The following is a 23,586-nucleotide window of genomic DNA, read 5'->3' as shown; positions in this document are numbered from 1 at the left end:
CCCTTGGTCATATAAAAAAAGATTTGGGTATTTTGCAAACAGAAAGCATTTACAACTATTACAATATCCCACAATAGTCATTTAATTGCTTCATAGCCAACTTTTTACAAGTAAAATCAATGGAGAAGTTAGCAATAAAATTGCAAGTCATAGTTATGCTTAATGAGGTGATTTGCTTAATGACTGTAGCGGAAGTGAATTCCTTAGTCTATTGCAGGCCTATCAAACTGGTGGCCCGTGGGCCGGATACGTCATGTACAGGCTACAGCCACCCCAGCTCCACAAAGGCAAAAAATGTCATGATACATCATGATCTGGCCCGCAACACAATGGAGTTTGACACCCATGGTCTATTGGGGTCACATGTCTTGCTTAATGACCATGTTACTTAGCAATAGCCTTTTGCATTCCCAAATGTGGTGGTTAAGTGAGAATTACTCATAATTTCCTAGCCATGAAGGCTGCTGGCTGTATAAATTGCAAATTCGTGAAAAGTTTAATAAATTATTGTTGCTATCACCCTTTTTTTTACTTGCAAAGCTATTTTCGCTTAAATGTTTTTTTAACTATAATAACAAAATACAGAAGTACAACCTGATACCAATAATTTAAAAGAAAATAATGAGAGCAGCTGATTTTGAAGGAATGGAAAAATTTGAATAATTATATATATTTATTTTTAATTTCTGGCAGAAACCCCCACAGTTGTTAAGTGTGCTTCAGAAAGTAAGAACCACTTCAGAGAATGCATCCTGCCTTACTACAACTGAAGTACTGTAGTGCTGTTGGAGACAGCAGGGAATCATCTCTTGAATTTACAGTACTTAATAGTCAGGTCCTGAGCGTCTGAAGACCAAATACATCTGAAATAGAAAATATGGCAGCATACGTATAGATACCTACTCAGCTATTTCTTCTTTGTGACCAGTTCAACAAATTTAATTTTTCATGGAAAACAGTCAACTCTGTATGAAATTCAAAGCTTTATAGATACATTAATGGTTAAGTAGGGGTAATTAGAAATAGAAAGTTCAAAGAAAGATGAAATGAAGAAAGTACAGACAGTGATAATTACCTTATTATCTGTGCCTAATCATAAAGCAGCTGTTGAATGACAACACAGATATTTCCAAACCGCTGAGCTGATAAACATATGTAATATGACAAAACTATTTATCTAAAATATAGAGGACAGAGAAAACTCTCTTTGTAATAAAAATATCACTAAATTGGCATACTTCATTTTCTAAATTTTATTTTCCTCCAGTATCATTCTTTACAATCCTACTGACAAATGTATTTTATTCTCCTTATGTACACTGAGAGCATATGCACCAAATACAAATTCCTTATGTGTCCAAGCACTTAGCTAAATAAAGCTATTCTATTCTATGTCTCTTCTCTTCTCTTGCATTCTATTCTATTCTGTTCTGTTCTATTCTAAAGTGTACATATTCCTGTATCTCAATTAGCCAGCCAGTGGTGAAGTAGTTAACATTCTTTCATTCAGTCAAATAATTTTCTTTCTCCACTGGAAAATACAAGAGCTTCCATTTCTCCAATAGTAGGATCCATAAGCCCTTTTCCATCATGAAAAGGTTAGAACTTTAGGAGTGTGTGTGCGCGCGCACACACACACACACACACACACACACAGCATTACCTTGTTTGTGAGCTGCCATAAGTTTCAAATAGATTTGATGCTTATAACCTAAATTTTATGAAATACCACAGTATTGTATCAAATTTTAGGCATATAATTTTATTACAGAATAAAAAAAGCTTTCTTGGTATTAAGCCATTATTTGCACAAGCTCTGGTATTATAAATCATACTGGATAATAAATTTATAATAGCAGTAACCAAGAGACCAAAATATGAGCCAGAAAAAGATCTCAAAGACAGTGATATATAAGCAGATGTCTTTAGAGGTTGGTTATAAGAGATTAAATGAAATATCTATGCATACTGTAAACTATGGAGAATTACACAGAGGAGACAGGACTTACGAGGAGGAAATCTCACCTAAATATTTGGAAGTGTGAATGTTTAAAATGAGAAATAATAATATATGGAAATAAATTTCCATAAAAGAAATTTAGTGACCTAATTAAATTAGCCAATTAAAATGTATTGGTACTATTTCAGAGTTTTGCAAATGCTGAAAAGGATACTTACAGAAAGTAAATATTGAATATAGAAACATGCAATATTTCACACCATCAGAGTTCTGCAAAACTTAAATCCATTAAGGCTCCCCTCTCATGGTTAGGATAGAAATGTTAAGCAAAATGGATGTAATTCCTAAATGGTTAATTACAGATTATTGTAAATTGACATGGGACCTTTGCAAGGTAGATAAGGCACTTATATATGGCCATTCTTAAATCTGTCATATTCACCCACCTTCCCCTACAAATATATAGTCCACGTATTACTTCTTGGAAAATCCAAAATTCTTATAATTGCAAAGTAAAACCAATCAGGGAAAACAATCGTTGGTACTTATCTGAATGTCGATTCTAATGATGAAAGCGGGAGGTGCTACCAACGGGCTGTAGTCAGTCCTGATTGGTCCATATACTGAGGGAAAAAGTTGCAGGCACGCCTTTGCTCCTCCTTCCTAGTTCCTCGAGGTCATAGGGAGTAAAACTGCAAAACAAAGCTCACAAGGAAAAAACTACACCTCTGCCCCCATGCCGCTACAATAAATAGGGAGGGAAGGTAGCACCTCCCGCTTTCATCATTAGAATCGACATTCAGGTAAGTACCAACGATCATTCTTAATAACGAAGAGCATGAGGTGCTACCAACGGGATGTACCCAAGCTACCGTCCTTAGGGAGGGAAGAATTCATGACTCAATAGCGACTGATGGAGCCACTATTTAACCCTAACCCTATCATCTGCCTTAATGGACATCACCTCACACCACTGTACAAACACCAACCATGTAGCGTTGTATATTCTAGTGGTCGAAGGAAGCCTGGCTGCTTCTAAGGTAGAGATAACCTTAGCAGAGACCTGGGCCCTACTTAAAATGTCCCTTTCAAGTGCCAGGCAGTTAGTTTGAGCCATTGAGGCTCTGGATGAATTAACACCCCCTGGCACAAGCAAATCTCCTCCCTGGGAATTCTCCAAGGAGGAGACACTGTCAGTTGGATCAAGTCCCCATACCATAGCCTCCTGGGCCAGTCCGGTGCTAATAAAATTATCTCTGCCCCCTCTGACACTATCTTCTTGATTGTCCCTGGAAGAAGGCGAAGGGGAGGGAAAGCATATAGAAGGCCTGGCGGCCGTCAACATCTCAACACATCCGTGTCCTCGGCTCCCCAAGTCCAATATCTGGTCACAAATCTCGCCAGTGTTGCAAAGAGATCGATCACCGGGGCTCCGAATCTGCAACATATGCTTTGAAAAATGTCCGGGTGAAGCTGCCACTTCCCATGGTTCATTGTGGCTCGGCTGAGACAGTCTGTATGGTGATTGGCAGTCCCAGAAATGTGATCCACTGTGATCAAGACCGCATGTGCCTCCGCCCACTAGATCAGTCTGTGTGCCTGTGTCCACAGAGCCCTGGCAAGAGTCCCACCATGCCTGTTCACATGCGCCTTCATGGCGATATTGTCGGTGAGAAATAACACGTGTTTGTGGTGCAAGTCGTGCTGGAAATGTCGAAGGGTAGGCCTGCTGCTTTGAGCTCTAGATAGTTTATGTTGTGGCGCAGATCTCTCTTTGTCCAGCAATCCTGTGCCATTTTCAAGTCCATCAAAGCCCCCCAGCCGAAGAAATTTGCATCTGCAGTCACAGTTATTCTCATTGGCTCTCTGAATTGTGACCTCTGGCTGAGCACAGCAGATAGCCATTACCAGAGTGACAGGTGAACCTGCGGAGTCACTGGAATGGCCAAAGGTGAGTTGCTCATCATTTCCCTCTGGTAAGGGATCAAGGCCCACTGTAATGTTCTGGTGTGAAACCATGCCCAGGGGATTATCCCTATACACGATATCATCATTCCTAAAAGACGTGAAAGGTCTACTATGAGAACCACCCTCTTCGATTTGATATCTCGGACTAAGTGTTGTAACTTCGCCTTACGGTCTTGTGACAAAAAGACCACCCCTTCCTTGGAATCAATAATTGCTCCCAGATGTAATAACCTAGTGATGGGAGTTAGGTGGATTTTATCAAAATTGACTGACAATCCGACCTGCTGGAGGATGTCAATGGTAATTTGGACATCCGTCAGAGATTGGTTATAAGAATGAGCCTGTACTAAGACATCATCTAGATAAAGTTGAAGTCGGACAGGGAGAGACCTAAGATAGGCCACCATAGCCGCCATGACTTTAGTGAATGTTAGTGAGGCCGAAGCTAGACCAAATGGCAATGCCCTGTATTGGTAATGGGCTCCTTCCTTAGTGAACCTAAGGTATTTGCTGTGGGGAGGCCTGATTGAGATATGAAGGTACACTTCAATAAGGTCTATGGATGCCATGAAGTTGCCCTGCCTAATATCTAACAGGATGGAATGCAAAGACACCATCTTAAAGCAGTGATAAACAATAAATTCATTCAGATGTTTCAGATCCAGGATTGCTCTCCACCCCACCCCACCCCAAACTCTTCGGAACAATAAAGAGGTTGGAATAAAACCCTCGTCCTTGGACCTCTAAGGGAACTGGCTCTATTGCCTGTATCTCCAATAAGTGTTGAATTACGAGCCAGACCAGATCACGTTTAACAGTGTCCCGGGAAGAGGAGAAGGTTCTGAAGAGATTGGGAGGGGAAGAGAGAAATTCTAGTATGAGGCCCTGTTGTACAGTGGCGAGGACCCAAGTGTTATGTGTTCGCATTGTAACGCAAAATGATACAGGCGGCCGCCTATGGGAAGTGTGGGATTCTACTCACTTCCCTCTGCGGAAGGGATGACCGTCCCCCCGTCCCCCCCACGAAAAGGCTGCCTAGATTGGCCCTGACCTCTATTCCTATCCTGGAAAATATTCCTGGACTGGAACCTATCCCCCCTGGATCCATAGTACCTGCTCTGGTGGAACTCGGACTCAGAGGGACGGAAGAACTGGCGTCTGCGATAGGGCACAGGATGGTTCTTCTGGCATTTGGTCGTGGATGGAAGGACCTTCTTTTTCTCCTTGTTCTCCACTAAAATTGGATCCAAGGATTTCCCAAAGAGCTTTTCTACCAGTACTGTGTGGCAGCAATAATTTTGCTAAGATCTTTCATTGTGTGAGCGTCCTCCAGGGGAGTGTGCTCTTGTAATTGCTACAGCCATAATAGAGTGGTTCTGTTAAAAAAGGAGGCCGCTGCCACTGTCTTAATGGACCAAGCCTGAAACCATTTCCTAAGAATGAGTTCTGCCTTCTTGTCCTAGGGCTTCAGCTTGTCCACTACATCACCTGCTACTACTGCTGCTGAAGAGGACAAGGCACCTGTAGTGCCTGAGAAAAGGCCTGATCCATTTTATAAAACCTCCTGTCATTCACCCTGGGATTTGGGAATGTACCAGGCTGGGCCCACTGACTCTTGACAACCTCCAGGAAGAGAGGTGGGGCTGGGACATCCTCTTTATCTAGAGATGCCTTAGCAAACATAGTTTGCATCAAGTCCTTACGAGCATCGGGAGTGGGATGGATATCACTTCCCCCCAATTTAGTTGTAGACTTTGCCTTGTTTAGGAGCTATTTAAACAAGGAAGGTTGAAAGAAGCCAGCAAAGGTCGGGGTGTCCTGTTTCCCTGAATCCTTATCGTCTGACATAACCAGCCCATGCATGGGCTCTTCCTCAGTCACTGACCCTTCGTTAGCTAAAGACGGTGACCCCGGTTCAACCCCCCAGCCGGGGAAGCCATCTCCGAAATGCCCTTCCCCCAGGCGTTGGGGCTGAATGAGATTGAGATTTTTTAGGGGCCTTACCACGTCTATCCTGATATTTCATGCCTGAGGCAATCCTGTGGGAAATTGCCGAGGCAATCAATTTTTGTATGTTGGGAGGCAAATTTTGCAACTCATCATAATAATCATCCCTATCCTCAGTTTCAAAGGTCTCAGATTGAGGAGCCAAGGTGGGATGAGGGATCAAGCAATCTCTAGATGATCTTTCCAGTGAGTGTCCCATAACTCCCCAGATGGCCCTGGGGGATACAAAGAGGGAAGAAGAAACATCCATTCGGAAAGCCCTAACCTCCCTGTCAGGGGACTGGGCCAAGGAAGACTCAGGGCTAGACTCTCTAGGGGGAGACCGGATTACGTGTTCCTGCTGTAATTGGAGTAATCGTTCCACCCGGACCACTCGCTTTTCCAGGGCCTTTTGCCTGCGTTGTTCATCACGCAGCGTGGCCCTGGAAGGTCTCTGTGCCACTGTTGGTTTTGCGGTCCTGTCTCTAGCCTGAGTTCCAGAAGTCGATGCCTCAGAGCCCTGAGGATCAGCCACTTCCTTAGATGCCATCTCTAAGTCCCTTCAATAGGTGTGCTCAATTTTCAACCCGGTGTCGAATGTGCACAATGGGTTGCCTTCCCTTTTTTTGTCGATTTTCGGCCAGCTAATCTTGTAACCTGACACTGTTCTATTGGTCCCACAAAATGGCCGCCGCTGCCTGTTGAAATTCAAAATTGCCGCTCGTCACAAATAATGGCTGCCTGCTCCTTTAGAAATGGCACACAGCTAACGGCCATGAGGCGATGAACACTACTGAGGGGAGGACTTGCAGAGATCCCCCTACAAGTCTAGCTCGTGACTATCGGCGTCCCAGGGACCACTTTTCAAATGAAGAGTGGCTGCGGACTCACTGCAAAGGAAGGAAAGGTCTAATCAGAAGATTGTTGCTTAAACTGTAATCACGACTTTTCCCGATCACAGGGTCACAGCCGTGCGAGCCATCCACAAATAAAGCGCCAGCCACTCTCTTACCTCCGTTCCTGCAGTGGAGCCTTCAATTTGAAATCACCAGATTAAGGCGATCACAACGCGTTGGCGCGCAAGGTGGCGACCAGACCAACGCTTCCTCCACACCCACAGTCACTTTAGGTAAAATTTCAAATAATTTTAGAAATTACAAATTAACCTGCACTAATTCAATCAATCAATTTAGCTATGCTAACAATGCTAAGCTATCAAAATGTCAGCCTATTTGGACCATAGACTGACAGGAACTAGGAAGGAGGAGCAGATGCGTGCCTGCAACTTTTTCTCTCAGTCTATGGAGCAATCAGGATTGACTATAGACCGTTGGTAGCACCTCCTGCTCTTCATCATTGAGAAAGAAAGAAATCACAGAGGTATTTTGCCTGCACATTTTCCTATAGCCCCTGAAAAACAGATTTCAACAACCACAAGCACCATGCACCATGTCATCCAGTGTTTTCTGACAAAGCTTGGAGCAGGGGTCTCTGTAAGCTACTTTACAACAGCAAACCCAACAGGCTATTTTTCCCCCTCATGAGGTGAGGTTAAGTTTTATTTGATCTCAGGAGAAATCTTCTGAATGGGATCTTTCTTTCTCTCTATATAATTTGCAAGCGCAAAACTCACCATACAATTCACCATTTGAATTTCCAATTCTTTGTTTTTATCTTTGTATACCAAATTGTGCCAAAAGTATTGTGCATGCACACATACCCCGACAAAGTTTAATGTAAAAAGCTGTCCTTTGGAGGCATAACTCTGAGCATATGAACAAGAGGAGAGAATTCAAATCAGTTTACTTTGGTCCCTGGCAAAGTAAAGATAGAAAACCAGCACTGATCATCAGTATCAAGTAGGATCATTTTAATTTAAAGGTGTCTGATTTAAACTTTTGTTTAACAGCTTTTGACAAAAAAAAATCCATGTAGGTCAGTGATGGCTAACCTTTTCTGGACCAAGTGCCCAAAGTGCATTTGTATGCCTGACCCCCAAAATGCAATGTACCCCACACACACACATGTGCCCAGCCTCCACTCATGCACGTGAAACCCCTGCACATGTCCCACACATGCACATGTATACCCGCACATTCACCCCACGCATATCCAGCCCCCCACGAATGAACGTGCGATCCCCCTCATGCACTCCATCCTCACGCATGCATGGCATGCATACCACCTCTGGCACGCATGCCATAGCTTCGCCATCACAGACCTAGCTCGTTAAAAACCACCAACTACACATATATGACATACCATATTTTTGGAGTATAAGATGCATGTTAGTTTTTGGAGAGGAAAACAAGAAAAAAAATTCTGCTTCTGCCTACCAGTATCCATCGGTATTCATCTGACTAGCAGCTGATTGTTGTTGAGGCAGTTGGAACGGTCTCCCGGAATACCATCAAACAGCTGCTCCAGGTTGCGGGCATCACCACAACCCATTACCGCCTCCGTATGTCACGTTTTTGGCTTCCGCATGCTCCGTTTTAGACCCGTTCCAGGCTATGCATGGCCTCCATGCATCGCATTTTTGGTCTCAGTGTGTCACGTTTTTGATTCCGCACATCACGTTTTCAGCCAGTTCCACGTGGCGGGGAACTACCCAAAAACACGACACACAAAGGCCAAAAATGTGATGTGCAGAGGCAATGATCGACAGCGATGTGTTGTGGCGATCCCCGTAGCCTAGAATGGGTCTAAAATGAAGCGTGCAGAGGCCAAAAACATGACCCCCCGAGGCTGAAAATGGCTGAAGGATGGGGGACGGCGCATTGGGGGCAATATTCACTGAATAAGACACACAGACATTTCCAGCCACTTTTAGGGGGGGGAGAGCTCTACATGGGGCAGCCTTTGAAGAGTCTTCGGAAACTTCAACTCGTCCAGAATGCAGCCGCGCGAGCGATTGTGGGTGCACCTCGGTACACCCATGTTACACCTATCCTCCGCGAGCTGCACTGGCTACCGATCGGTCTCCGGATACGCTTCAAAGTGCTAGTCGTAACTTATAAAGCCCTTCATGGTATTGGACCTGGGTACTTGAGAGACCGCCTGCTGCCAATTACTTCCCAAAGACCCGTCAGATCTCACAGGGTCGGCCTCCTCTGGGTTCCATTCACCAGCCAATGCCATCTGGCTACTACCCGGGGGAGGGCCTTCTCTGTAGCAGCTCCGGCCCTTTGGAATGAACTCCCCGCGGAGATCCGGACCCTCACCTCTCTCCAGGCCTTCCGGAAAGCCGTCAAAACCTGGCTGTGCCAGCAGGCCTGGGGTTGATGAGTTCCCCTCCCCTCTCGACTGGTATGGCTGTGTGATTTTCGTGTATTTTAATTATGTGTACTGTTGTTTATGTTCCCTTTCCCCTTTGAGTTGTTCGCCGCCTTGAGTCCCCCCTGGAGAAAGGCGGCATACAAATAAACCAAATACTAATACTAATACTAATCTTATACTCTGAAAAATACAGTAGTTAAAGAATACTTAAGAGATAAAGAACTTTATCATCTCTCTTAATGTAACGTAAGGTAGTGCTTGACTTACAACAGTACATTTAGTGACTGTTTGAAGTAACAATGGCACTGAAAATAGTGACTTATGACCATTTTTCAACTTTTGCAACATCCCCATGATCATATGATAAAAATTTAGGTGCTTGGCAACTGACTTGTGTTATTAATTTAACAACCACAGTGATAATAGCTGTGGCAAGAAAGGTCCTAAAATGGGACAAAATGAACTTAAAAGCTTTCTCATTTAGCACCAGAAATTGTGGGCTCAATTGTAGTCGTAAGTTGAGAACTACCTGCATGTGTAAAGAAAACAGATACAATAAAGTCACTAACTAACCTATGTGATCCATCTATTCAAGAAGTGTACACCAACACAATATCAATAGTATGATAAAACAAATAATTATAGATCCCACTGAGCAAATCGGGGCATTTTTCTCTCAGTGGAGTTCCAAGTGCCTTTTTGGTTAGCACTAAACCAAATCTAGTTGGTAACCTTTTCTCCCTGATTTTTAGAGGTCCTATGCAGAAAAAAATATATCTGAAAAGTCATACATACTGAAACCAGAATCTAAATCAAATCTTTCAAAAAGGTTACATTAGTAGAGAAAGTCACAGTAAATACAGTACTATGGAAATGGATCTATCAATGAACAAAATGAGAGTAATTTGCATTTTAAAAAAGGTTCTTAAAGCAATTTACATTAACAACTATGCAAATTTGGAAAAGGTGCATACAAGATGCCAAATGTTAGGAGACTTAGCAAATGGAAAAAGTCATAAAATTTACAGTTTAAGAGATGAAATCTTCATCTGCCAGCCCATGGAACAGAAAGTAGCACTGTTAAACATGTTCCACACATCCAAACAGAAAGAGAGAGATATACAAATGGAGGGATCAGATAATTTGGCTTTTGTTTAGTTTTTCAGTATTTATTCATAAGTCTGCTACCCCTCTTTCTCAACATTAATCTTTATAATTTCTGCAAGAGAATTGGTATGAATGTTAAATGCAATAACAAAACCAGCATTTTCTTCTAAATATTTCCTTATTTGTTTGATATGTGTACAGTAAGGTTTTGTCTGAAAAATACCAATTATAAAAATTAATAAAATACAGTGTAATTTGCCTAATGGCTGTTTTGGAATCCGATTTCCATCAAAATCAGCAGATTTAGCAAAATCAGTGGATTATGAGATTCAAAAAACTCAAATATCTTAGGGCATCTTGGTGGCTTCCCTATCATTGAGTATGTCTAGCAACATGTATTTCACATTAGGAGAATTCTGGGTTGTGTCTCACAGTACACAATTTAAATTAATCTAATTTCAGGTAGCCCTTTGCTCCCTATCAAGTCCTGTTAAACTAAATATTTATTATCCTGAAATCAATACCTCTTTACAAAAATAAAGTCAGGCATTGACAAATAACCCAGCAGCACATTGCAGCTCTCTTGATAGTAGATTTTGATAACAGGAACAACCATCACTCAAGGTGAAAGGAACAGGAACAGAAAAAAAGGATGAAAATGCTTACAGTTATAACATTTTATTATATTAGACAAATGTTCACTAAACTCAGCCATGTTAATTAATATGACTCTGTCACTTATTACAGTTCCAAAGTGAACTGCTAAAGGTGACATTTATCTTTTCTGTTTTACCCATGCTTATGATAGATTACATTTAAGAAGCCTGAAGTCATAGCAGATATATCATAAAATTCATTTCTTTGAGAAGGTGGAATAGGCTCTTTTAAAAATGCAATTATATTACATATTATTCTCTATGTAATTAAATGGTTAAAATTGAGAATTTAAAAACCAACAACTACTGGAAAAATATTATTCTTCTAAAATTTCATATTTATACTTCAACAATCCTTTAACCCTATCTTCCCTGAAATTCCCAGAAACAGTAGACACTGTAAGCATGGCTTAAGTTAACAGCGTCCCAATTTGCAAAAAAGTATTGGTAGTGACTGATGTTTCAAGCACATCTTAATTCATTATATCAAAAGCTTTACACACACACACACACACACAGCAAGTAGCTCAAAATTGCCACCAAGTATTTTACCTGAAATTAAGTAGATAATTACATTTTATGTGAATTCATCACTACCCCTGAACTTTTGATTGCTGATTCCCTAATAGGGACATCAGATGGCAATGCTACAGTTGCATAGCAACCATTTTTCCAGATGTAATAATCCTATACCTCTTGGCTTCCTCTTCCAAACTGAATTCATTTTATGTGAATATGGCTATCGTGCCCTCTTCCTGAATCTTTCCCTTTTCAATTCTGTGTTTCTACTTCCCATTCAAACACTGCCAATTATCTTGGCTACCTACCAAATTTTCTTTCAGTCTCTTTGACCATTTCCAAAACCTTCACACTCTACTCATCTTTCCTTTCTCAGACCGCTGTGTATTCCTCACTATTTTTTAATATAACTTAGGGTTTCTTCATAACTTTCATTCTGAATTTTTAATCCTAGACAAACAAAATGTTTTCTTTATCCCTCCATGAGTCTTTACTGAAAAATACTTACTGTCTGATTATTCCAAATTATAATTCCGCTAAACTAGTGGATGTCAAAGATGTTCATTATCGCATGCCATTTTTTAAAAAGGGTTGCTTTTATTCCTTCTATCAACGTTAGCTATTTTCCATCTGTAAATCAAATCAAATGTTTTATATTTTCTCTTTCAGTTCTAACTAATTTCCAGATTATTCTAACAGTTTGTGTCATTAGAAAATAAATCTGTTCAACAGCAGGCAATAACAAATTCTGTGTATATTCTTTCCACTTGTCTATAAAGGATGCCAAAAAAGAAATCATGATATCCTCGCTAGATATTTTAGCAACAATGGGCAGTGGATTTTATGATTGATACTTTTAGCCTGTGGTGCTGTTCTTTTTCAACCCAAGTAAGTGAATTAAAAGTATTGTTACTCTTTGCAGTATCCACTTTTATTACACAGTAGCTCAAAATTGCCACCAAGTGGTAGGACACTGACTTTATTCAATTTGTTTGGTTTTATTTACCCAGGAATGTGACAGAATTTTAATTGCAGTTTAAGCAACAGAATGACTGCTGTCAAGCAGCTCTTTTTCTTCCTTCTAAGTGGACGATTAATCTATAGTTATAAATTTAGAAAACTAAATTACATATGAAATTACTGTTTATGCAAAAGGCAAAAACAAAATTTAAAATAATAAAAATGACAAGCATTTAGCTCTACTCTTGATTTTTCCAGCTGTGCAGTCCTGCCAAAGCTAGGAGCATGAAAAAGCATCATTGCCAAATAGTAGTTTAATTATGTGAAACAAACAACTGGGGCCAATAAAATTGCAGTCACTACTAAAACTGCTTGTCATCTTCCACAGGCTAATGAACAGAAGCTATTAAGTGTATTGTCTTCTATAATCTTGTGTAGAGACTCTGGTTTCTAAACTTAAAGCACCACTACCATATATATAATGTACTACGTACTATACTGTAGAGCAGCAAAAACAAGAACATTAATCCTTTAAAAGTTAGTCCTCGACTTAAAAACAGTTCGTTTAGTGACTGTTTAAATTTACAGTGGCACTTAAAGTGACTCATGATTGTTTTTCACACTTATGACCATTGTAGCATCCCCATGGTCAGGTGATCAAAATTCAGATGATTGGCAACTGACTCTTATTTATGATGGTTGCAGTGTCATGTGATCACCTTCTGTGACCTTCTGACAAGCAAAGTCAATAGGAAAGCCAGATTCACTTAACCACTGTGTTACTAACTTAACAACTTCAGTGATTTAACTAGAAACTGAGACAAGATCGTAAAATGGACAAAACACATTTAACAACTGTCTCATTTAGTTAGGAACAGGAATGTTGGACTCAATTGTGATCATAAGTTGAGGACTACCAGTAAATGAAGGTATGCAGTTTTGAAATCCATCTTGTAATCATGAAACATTTCCCATTTATTCATCTGTAATGCAAGGAGCCAAAACTGAAACTGACTTTCTAGCCTAATTAATTCTATACTTGAAGTTGTATGCTATATATGCATTTAAAAAAGTATTTAACAAAATAAAAAGCACCATTTTAATGAGCAAGAATGCTTGCATACTCAAATAATTAATTTTTATCTTAAAACCACAAAGCTACTCAAAAATGAATTTGCAAATGTAATTGAGCTTCTAATAGTTTCTAGAGGCATTAATTAATGAAGTCTAATTTTCCTAAATTAAACATAATGAAAAGTTTTTGAGGTGAGATAAAACCTGAAAAAGATGTGAGGCCAAAGATAATTTATATGAAAATATTATAGTCACAAGAATGAAATATAAGCTCAAATCAAAAGCAAAATAAATAATCTCTGCCTTGATCCAGTTATAGTGGATGTTATTAGATACTAGCAAGCTTTGTTATTTTATCAAACTAATTATGATTCCACAAGGTCTGGCCTCATCCTGATATACACAGTCAAGAACAGAAAGTCCTTGAACAATCATAAATTCATTCATAAGTGTGTGCACAATATGGAGTAATTTCTACTACACCCAGTTAATAGAAATCCTGCTCAAATTTTATTGATTCTTCTTTTCTCACTACGTAGCCTTGACTCTGACTGCAATCTTCACAACTGTTGTTATTCCCATCAATGATTACCTACAATAGTTAATATAGTATAGATCATAGATCTTGTAACCAACACTTTAGTTAATTTTCAGAATACTTCCCTGCTGCATTAAAAGCCTCAGGATTCATTGAACATATACAGGGGTATATATCTCAGAGGGCATATAATGTAAACTAAAATGCTGACTAAAAAAAAAAGAGAACAGGATATATGTGAATGGTTGCTATTTTATAATATTTGATAAGGATATTTATGGAATCATAATTGGTACATAAGTATTAATAATAAGTATCATTAAATAATGCAATAAACTGATACAGCAGCTAAACATTTAAAAGTTACATTTTAAGCATATATCTTCCTGTATCAGGAGTATATGTATTTTATTTAGCATATGGCATCTATAGAGGTCATGCAATCAATGATATACAAATTTAGTTTAAATGAAGTGTGTGTGTGTGTGTGTGTGTGTGTGTGTGTGTGCGTGTGTGTGCGTGCGTGCATGTGTATATAATATAATACACACACAATAGAGGATATAATATATTTTTAAAAAGCTATAATAAAATCACCATATATAATATATGTGTGTATGCATGTGTGTGTGTGTGTGTGTGTGTGTGTGTGTGTGTGGTATACATACACATACACAATACAATAAAGGAGATAATATATTAAATGAAGATAAAATCATAATAAAATCATCATAGTAAAATCATCATAGTAAAATCATCACAGATTTATTACTATTAATAATTTTAATAAAACTATTAAATATAACACTGAATCAAACTAAAACCTAGAACATTTTTATTACTCTTTTTTATTTGATTAAACCACAAACTACTGTTATTACAGATGTTTTTGCCATCTATAATAGCTATGGACCTTGATCTTCTCTTTTTGAAGGATCTATATTCCTTTCAAATCTGATTTGAAGAACCTTCCAATAAAGTAGATCTTTGGTGCCATGGTGCAGGAAAAGAGGGAATCAGGCAACCAATTCAACTGGCAGATGCCTTCCATCTGCAGACTCATTCAGATATAAAGCTGTATGGTGCCCTCATAGCTAAATCTTGCAGAGAATCTCTGCCTTTAGATGGTGATGGTGATGGTGATTATATTTTTATCCTATCCTTTTATATATACAGTCAGACCTCAGGTGCAGACTATAATCCATTCCAGGACTTCGGTCGGCACCTGATTTGGTCATGACCAGAAGCAAAACTGACTGCATGCGCACGCACAGACACACACACAAATGGTGCTGAAGGGGAAATCGCCGCAGCAAGGAAAATTGCTGTGGCTGCGATTATTCGGCACACCTGAGGATGTGTTTGTGATCTGAGTGGAACATTTAGTGGATTTTTCAGTTGGCACCCGAATTGTTCATGGTCTGAGCCTTTTGGGAGCCGAGGTCCCACTGTATCTCAAGGCAGCAAACTTAAATGATATGAAATTAATATCCATTGAAAAGCATAAGTGTATGCCTAGAAAAAGAGTCACTTTTAATGCATATAAATTCACTGACAGTGTAACAAGTAATTATGAGAATTATGAGAAAACTACAACCTTGTTCAAAAGCAGGCCCATTTTAAAAAAACTGGTCACTGGAAAATAAATCAATGTAAGCTCTATGGCAGAAGCAGAAATAAAACTTTAAAATATTATTTTGTCAGGGAATTGCGCAGCAGGTATCCAAACGAAGTCAGAGATGCTGTGACACACTTGTTGAGACAAATTTCCCCTTTTCACCCAACAACCAATCATAATGTAGACTGCCTCATGTAGGAGCCTGCTCTCTCTCCAATCAATCAACTACAACTGTATTTTCTGGCCCATTATATTCTTTACTGTTCCAGCTGTCAAATTAAATATCTTAACATATTTATCATTTCATTTTTTATTTATCCAAATTGTATAATTGCTCACCTCAAAACCAATGTTTCTGGGTGGCAAAAATTAAAGCAAATAGCTGTAAGATTAATAAAATAACCCACATGATTTTGTAGAAGCTTTAAAAAATGGTTTTAGTGATATCTATCACCAATAAGTAAGTTTTATCTATAATAAACTAGGAATGGATTGTGCATCTTTATAAAATGTCATTCTTTTGATATTATACCAGTGCGAACAATCATCCAGATATTTTTCTATGGAACATTTCCTCTGGGGAAACCATGCTGTATTTTAGGATGAAGCATTAAAATTATCTACAAGTTTTGAAATTGTGTCACGCAGTTCTAGTCCTCTGTAATATCAGGGAGAAAATGGATAGAAGTATTCCTACTGGGATGGCTATACAGATGAGTATTTTATTCTTATACCATGTCAAAAAAACTGGTTTGAATGAATAGGAAACAGATCAAACAAGGGGTTTCAGAGCATTTTCTTTCATCTCTCTGTATATATTTTCAAATGTATCCACAAACAGCATTTCTGGTTTTAATTAAAGTAATATCTGAAGATGCCAATCACATGAGAACACTGAATACAGTGCTGTAGAGAGAGACATACCAACTGTCAAATTATTCATTCTTCAAGTGCAAGCTTGTATATTATCTAAATCAAATGCACTGAATCGCTGTAATTTCAGTTCTGATAGAATTACACAGGTATCTGCATGTAGTTCACACAAGAGAACATGCACTTAATGCAAACTGACAAATCTTTTATGTTTCACACCAATATTGCATCCAATCCAGTTACTTTTCATGATGCTTGAGTGACCTAATCTTACAAGTTAGCTCACTTAGTCCCATCTGGTGTGGTAATGTTATTGAAAGAAAAGATAGGCTGCACATGAATAGTTTCATATTATCTTTGAATGCAGGAAAGACTTTCAAGCAGTAATTTGAAATAAAACTTTGCAACTTTGTCTTTTAGCCATTTATTTTTCATTGACAGGCTACCTGATTCCCAACAACTCTGGATAACTTAATAGTTACAAAGTAAAGACAAAAAGACAGAAAAGAGATCATGAGTGGGTCAAAGATAGACATATCAACCTAAAAGCCTTCATTTAACCTTCATCCTGCCCTAAAACCTGGAAGAATATGTTAGCCAGGTTTTACTGGTTTCTGAAGACACAATTATGAGGCCATTTTGATTTCTGGGAGTCACCCTGATCTCGGGGGGGGGGGGGAGGTATTATTTTAGAGGATAGATACCATAATAAAGAAAATACACCTTTTGGGCAACCCAATCAATAGGACCTGAATTACGCACATTCTGCCTAATAGCATCCAATGGACAGAAACAACTAGAAACAGGTAGCCCCTCAAATAGCCATGGCCCATGCAGGAATGGCTGTAGAGGTGAGAAACTAGCACCCTGAAACCAATCAGTAATTAGAAAATCTGATTGAGTAGAGGGGAACATGGATGTAATATGGAATATTTAACAGTGCCCACACTAATGCCATACTAGATAGCTGTAGCTCCTAAGTGGTCCTCAAGAACAATTCTATGAAGAGCATATTTATTTATTTACTTAATTTCTATACCGCATATCACATTCGCATGTCTCTGGGCAGTTTGCAGATTTTATTTTATATATATACAATCAATTTTGTCGTATTTAAGTACAATGACAATAAAGATTATACATATACATACACACACACACATTCACACTTCCTTGAAGATTATATATATATATATATATATATATATATATATATATATATATATATATATATATATATATATATATATATATATATATATAGTGTTGTATTTGTGCTGATAAATAAATAAAGGGAGACTAGTATAGATCTATTTCAAGCTATTTAGCTCTCATCAGCTAGCCATTCCCTTACTGTGATTCGAACCTGTGCTGTATTCGAATCCCAGTAAGGGTATGGCTAGCTGATGAGAGCTAAATAGCTTGAAATAGATCGATACTAGTCTCCCTTTATTTATTTATCAGCACAAATACAACACAAATGTAAAAAGGCAACAGTAAAAATATTGGGCTTTCTGTCTGGATGGTCTCTTGTGACGAGCCGATGGACAGAGAATGGAAGCAGTTAGCTTCCTCCCATAATTGGGGCATACCAGGGGTTGTGACACTAAATATATATATGTGTGTGTGTGTGTGTGTGTGTGTGTGTGTATGTATATGTATATGTATATGTATGTATCTATTAGATTTTTACAACCCCTGGTAAGCCCCAATTATGGGAGGAAGCTAACTGCTTCCATCATCTGTCAATCGTCACAAGAGTCCATCACGACAGAAACCCAATATTTTTACTGTTGCCTTTGTTATATTTGTGTTTTTTTTTAATTTGTGCTGATAAATAAATAAAGGGAGACTAGTATAGATTTATTTCAAGCTATTTAGCTCTCATCAGCTAGCCATACCCTTACTGGGATTTGAACCTGGGCTATATTGCACACTAGGCAGAGATCTTAGCCACAGGCTCTTATCTGTTATCAGCGAAGCCAGGGTGAAAGGTATCTATTAGATTTTTACAACCCCTGGTAAGCCCCAATTGTGGGAGGAAGCTAACTGCTTCCATCATCTGTCAATCGGCTCGTCACAAGAGTCCATCATGACAGAAACCCAATATTTTTACTGTTGCCTTTGTTATATTTGTGTTTTTTTTTATTTGTGCTGATAAATAAATAAAGGGAGACTAGTATAGAAGCAGTTAGCTTCCTCCCATAATTGGGGCTTACCAGGGGTTGTAAAAATCTAATAGATACCTTTCACCCTGGCTTCGCTGATAAAGGATAAGAGCCTATGGCCTAATGGCTAAGATCTCTGCCTAGTGTGCAATATAGCCCAGGTTCAAATCCCAGTAAGGGTATGGCTAGCTGATGAGAGCTAAATAGCTTGAAATAGATCTATACTAGTCTCCCTTTATTTATTTATCAGCACAAATAAAAAAAACAACACATATGTATGTATGTCTCTAGTTATGTATGTATGTATGTATGTATGTATGTATGTATGTATGTATGTATGTATGTATAATCTTCAAGGAACTTCTCAAGCTCTTTCGGGAACCCATCCGATTCACCAATTGCCTGGGATTGAAAATCTAACAGACCCTACCCTTTTGTATGGGAAGATGGCTGGGCAAGCCAAAAAGCGTTCCATGAATTTAGATATAAATCTCATTGAATAGAGTAGATGAAGAAATTCAGTGATTTTATTTGTCCTTTTGTTAGTAGAATAAAATTTACTACCTTCCTGTATTCTTTCTAAAATGCTTTAAAGTTAAGGGGTGATAGAGAAAAAGACTTTAATGGTCAAAAGCACTTACAGAAATGATCATCTCATTGAGCTCCTTTTTTATTTTCTGTGAGTAACAGTGCTTCATTTTCTATCAAAATGAATTCAGATAATACTATAGAGCCGGCATCATTTAAGGGGAAAAAACTGCCTTCCACATGCATTTTTAACAGAATTGGATACTTCTATTATGAAAAACTTTCAAGATGATAATAATGCATTGAACAGGTAAGAAAGGAATTGACTTTTCAACTATCATACTTTTTATTTTTCTCAGTCTTCATTATTTCAGTCAATGTCACACAGAATAATAGAGAAGTAAATTGACAATGCAGATATTGAAGTGATGGATAGCTTCTGCCCTCTCCCATCAAAAATAAGGGAATAATCAGTTAAGAAATAAAAAGTGGACTAGCACTTGATAGAAGAACCATAAAAGGTCTTGGAAAAAATATTCAAATGCCACAGTACCTCTATACCTATAAAGATCAGAATCATGCAAGCCACGGTATTCCTAGGACATTCTACAGAAATGAAATTCAGAGTATGAAAAAATAATATAGAAAAGAGCATTGATGCTTTTGAAGTTTGGTGTTGGAGAAGATTCCTGAGAACACTGTGGACAGTCAAGAAAATAAACTAATGGATCATCAAGAAATCAATAAAATTCTCAAAGCACAAAAGATCAACTCAAATTATCTTACTCTGAAGACATTATTCAAAGATCTAACTAGAAAATGTTCTAATATTGGCAAATGTGAAAGGGAAGAAAAAAAGATGACCGACTGCAAGTTGGATAGAGTCAATTGCAGTAACAATGAGGGCAGTATTGGAAGAGCTAAAGACCAGATCAGGCACGGATTGTTATGGAGAAAATGGGAAGAATCAAAGAAGAAAAATCTGTCTTGAGCCTCTATCTCAAAATCAAGGTTTACAAAAAATTGTATTTATAGAACTGAGAGTAAGGAAAACTTAGGGGTGAGCTCACATTAATATCATTTACATAGCATTTTCAATTTGAGATGTTATCATTCACTTTCTGATCTGTTATGCAATTTAATATTAAATGCAATGCCAAGAAAAGTTGGACACCCCTAATGCTGGACAGTTGGACACTGTCTGCTACCACTGCTTTTCTACTCTAAAAACCTGTTCCTAAATCAGTTCCTTCTTTTTATAAACTTAAATACATACAAACAACCGTGATCGAGGTGGAGTTGTCTGGAAGTTGACTCATGGCAACTGGCGAAAAAGAATGAAGAAACTACTTTGATAAGCTGTGAAATGTTTCATATCAAAAAAGAAAAGAAGCCCATTTTCCATGACTCAACTTCTAGACATACAGATATATAAGCAGTCTACATCTACAAATTATTAAAAGCACAGCAGAGGGGTTCTTTAATTTATGCTTGCTAATAGAGGACCAGAAGAGAAAGTGCCTGCAGAAGATTTAGCAGGTAGGAGGACAATGTGAATTCTTCTTCCACCTTCACTTTTCTTGCACTATTGTCCACGTGACCATTTGCAATCCATTTTTTTTCTTGTGGCTGTACTCTGACATTGAGAATAAATCTTTAATAAAGAACTAGTTTGCTGCCAACCGTGATTTTTATTTTCAGAATGCCTATGAGGATAAATTCCATTGGTGTTCTTGAAAAGAAAAATTATTCCATAAGGTTGTCTTTGCAACATAGCATCCTTTTGGTTTGTGTTTTAATTAAAGCTACTTTACCAACATTTGTCAGAAGGAAAATAAGAGAGTGATCTGTGAGCAAATCTATAACTATAAATAAAGGCTGCTTAACTCCTTCCTTCCTTCCCTTCATATTTAAATAAATCTGGTCCACAGATATAAAATTATCCATCAGAATAATTTGTTTCAGTTTACAAAAAAAAACCTTAAGGCATCTTTACAATATGAATTATTTCTGGGTAATACATCAGTGTAATGGAATTAATGAAGAGTTCAAATTTTTCTTAAGCAGCATTGTGGAGAATCTACAAACCTGTATTATTTCTGAATACCTAAGAAACGATGCACATTTGTATATATTACAGAAGGACAAGGGGTCACAAATTCTTATATATCAACTGAGGGTTGACTAAAATATACAAGACTGCTATAGAACAAGAAATGAATAGAAACACTTAAATGAATGAGGGTTATTCAGCTCCGCCAGGGTCCTATGGTTCTAAGGAAATAAAAGATGAAATATTCCTAAATTTAACTGGGCATTTAATTAAGTAACTACAAAGTAATCTAACTAAATGATATATAATTTGGTAAAATAGAAAGTAGCCCCATATAATGTATATATACTGTAGTGGTCATTACATAAAAACAGAAATAACTACTTTTCATACAGTTCAGTATGGAAACTTTCCATGATGCTTGTCTTTTTCTCACCATGCAACAATTGTGTTCTTAATCAACATAGATTTTTGGGGCCAACTTGCTTTCAGTGACCGATCTCTTCCTATGTATCCTACAAAAGTAGGTCTCCAAATTTACTCTTTTTTGCTCAAGTTGACAACAAAAAGCATTTCTTTTTTTTTCTTTTTTCTTTTTGGTTATCACTATACAAAACTCCCAACATATATTATTGCCTCTGGGGATAGGAGAGGGCTCTGAACTGCTGAGCTTAACCTTTTAAAATTAAAGTAGCCACAATTCAGTATTATTAGTGTTGATGGGCTTCATATATCTATTAGCTACTGAAGAATTGCCCAAGGCACCATAATCTGTTCCTAACCATAAAACGGGATTTGTTTCACCCTAGAGGGAATGGCTTCTCTGATATTAAATATACCCAATGGATTGTACATGACTCCCTCAACTTTTCCTTGATCATCTTCGGCATGGGTTATCTAATGTGTAAATGTCAAAGAACTCCAGGGCTATTTTTAAAATTTAACCTTGCGTGCTGCATTTCTGGAAATACTCTATTTTACTATCCCTAGATCTTTCTTACCTTATTTGTCTCACATCACCAGAACAACAATATATTTGCTAATTTAATAAATTTCACAAGATGGATGCAAAAGTTGACCTGCATTTAGACAATGTAAGCACATTCTTTGAATTTTCTCCAAATCCATTTGCCTCCAGCCTGCAGGGGTAAAATTGTAATCAGATTATCCCATGTTTTAGCACTGGTAAATATCAAATTCAGCATTTTAAAGAAGTTACTGGTAAAGGAGAGAAGTACCTTTCAGAGTTTAATTTTCCATTCTCCAGGTAAACTGGGATTACGTCCACAAGATTTAAACAACAGTGTAAGGGTTGTTGGAGCCTTTTCAACTCAGACATCCAGAAAACTCAAAAAGTCTTCGCACCACCGCAGGAAGAAAAACACCTCAACATAACTGATATATTAACTTCAACAGAACTTTAGTAATTGGAACTATTGTAAATGTATATAGCTCCCTCGTCTGGCAGGAAAGGAGAAGCAATATAATTAAGAAATGGACTTATTTTGCTTTCTATGCTACAAGGAGTATGATAATTAATCTTAAATTAACTTGGAAATTAAACTGATTACTGGAAAAGGAGGCAACAACCAAATGTGCTTGCCTCCCTAAATAGCATTTTCAGTAACATTTAGAAAACTGGCTTGTTTAAAAACATTTACAACAGGAAATAATTATACTAAATGTAAGGAAATCATTAACTACAAAACAGAGAAAAATGAACCGAAAAACAAATTTGTTTCAAGGTTTCTGAATAAAACACACATAACATTGGGCGCCAATTCTGTTAAAAAAATTGTAATTCGCCCCTCCAATATTATAATGAAAGGTTGTTTTTAAATTACCAAAATTGCAGTTATCCTCAGAATCTTCATCTCAGTTTCTATATAGATTGTAGTTATTGTTTGTTTTTACTTTATTTGTGTTTTGTCTTTATTATTTATACAAGTAACGTAAGGTGGTGACCATACCTAATACTCCTCCTAATTTCCCCACAACAACCCTGTGTGTTGAGCTGAGCTTTGGGACAAGAGAATGACTCATCCAAAGTCACACACCTGGCTTTCATGGCTAAAGCGGGACTTGAACTTAGTTCATGTAAACAAGACTATTTCATTCTGTTTTCCAGAACATGGCCCAATAGATAGATATTTACTTCACACCATACCAAATCCGCTTGTGTAGTCCATGATATATGTCAGTGATGGCTAACCTTTTCCAGACAGATTGCACAAAGTGCACAGGTGCGCCTGAACCCCCAAAATGCAATTTGTGTGCAGCCCCCGTGCATGCTCCCCGT

The 23,586-nt window shown here is 38.0% G+C and overlaps 1 protein-coding gene across 2 annotated transcripts in view; it reads right to left on the bottom strand.

Moving 5' to 3' along the window:
• NCKAP5 (NCK associated protein 5) overlaps positions 1-23,586 on the bottom strand; it is a 606,853-nt gene that overhangs the window by 333,370 nt on the left and 249,897 nt on the right. The gene's annotated exons all lie outside the window — the stretch shown is intronic.

Source organism: Thamnophis elegans, chromosome 1, assembly GCF_009769535.1.
Source record: "Thamnophis elegans isolate rThaEle1 chromosome 1, rThaEle1.pri, whole genome shotgun sequence".
NCBI classification, from domain to species: Eukaryota; Metazoa; Chordata; class Lepidosauria; order Squamata; family Colubridae; genus Thamnophis; species Thamnophis elegans.
The sequence above is the reverse complement of the archived record's forward strand: the minus strand, read 5'-3'. Positions and strand labels throughout refer to the sequence as shown.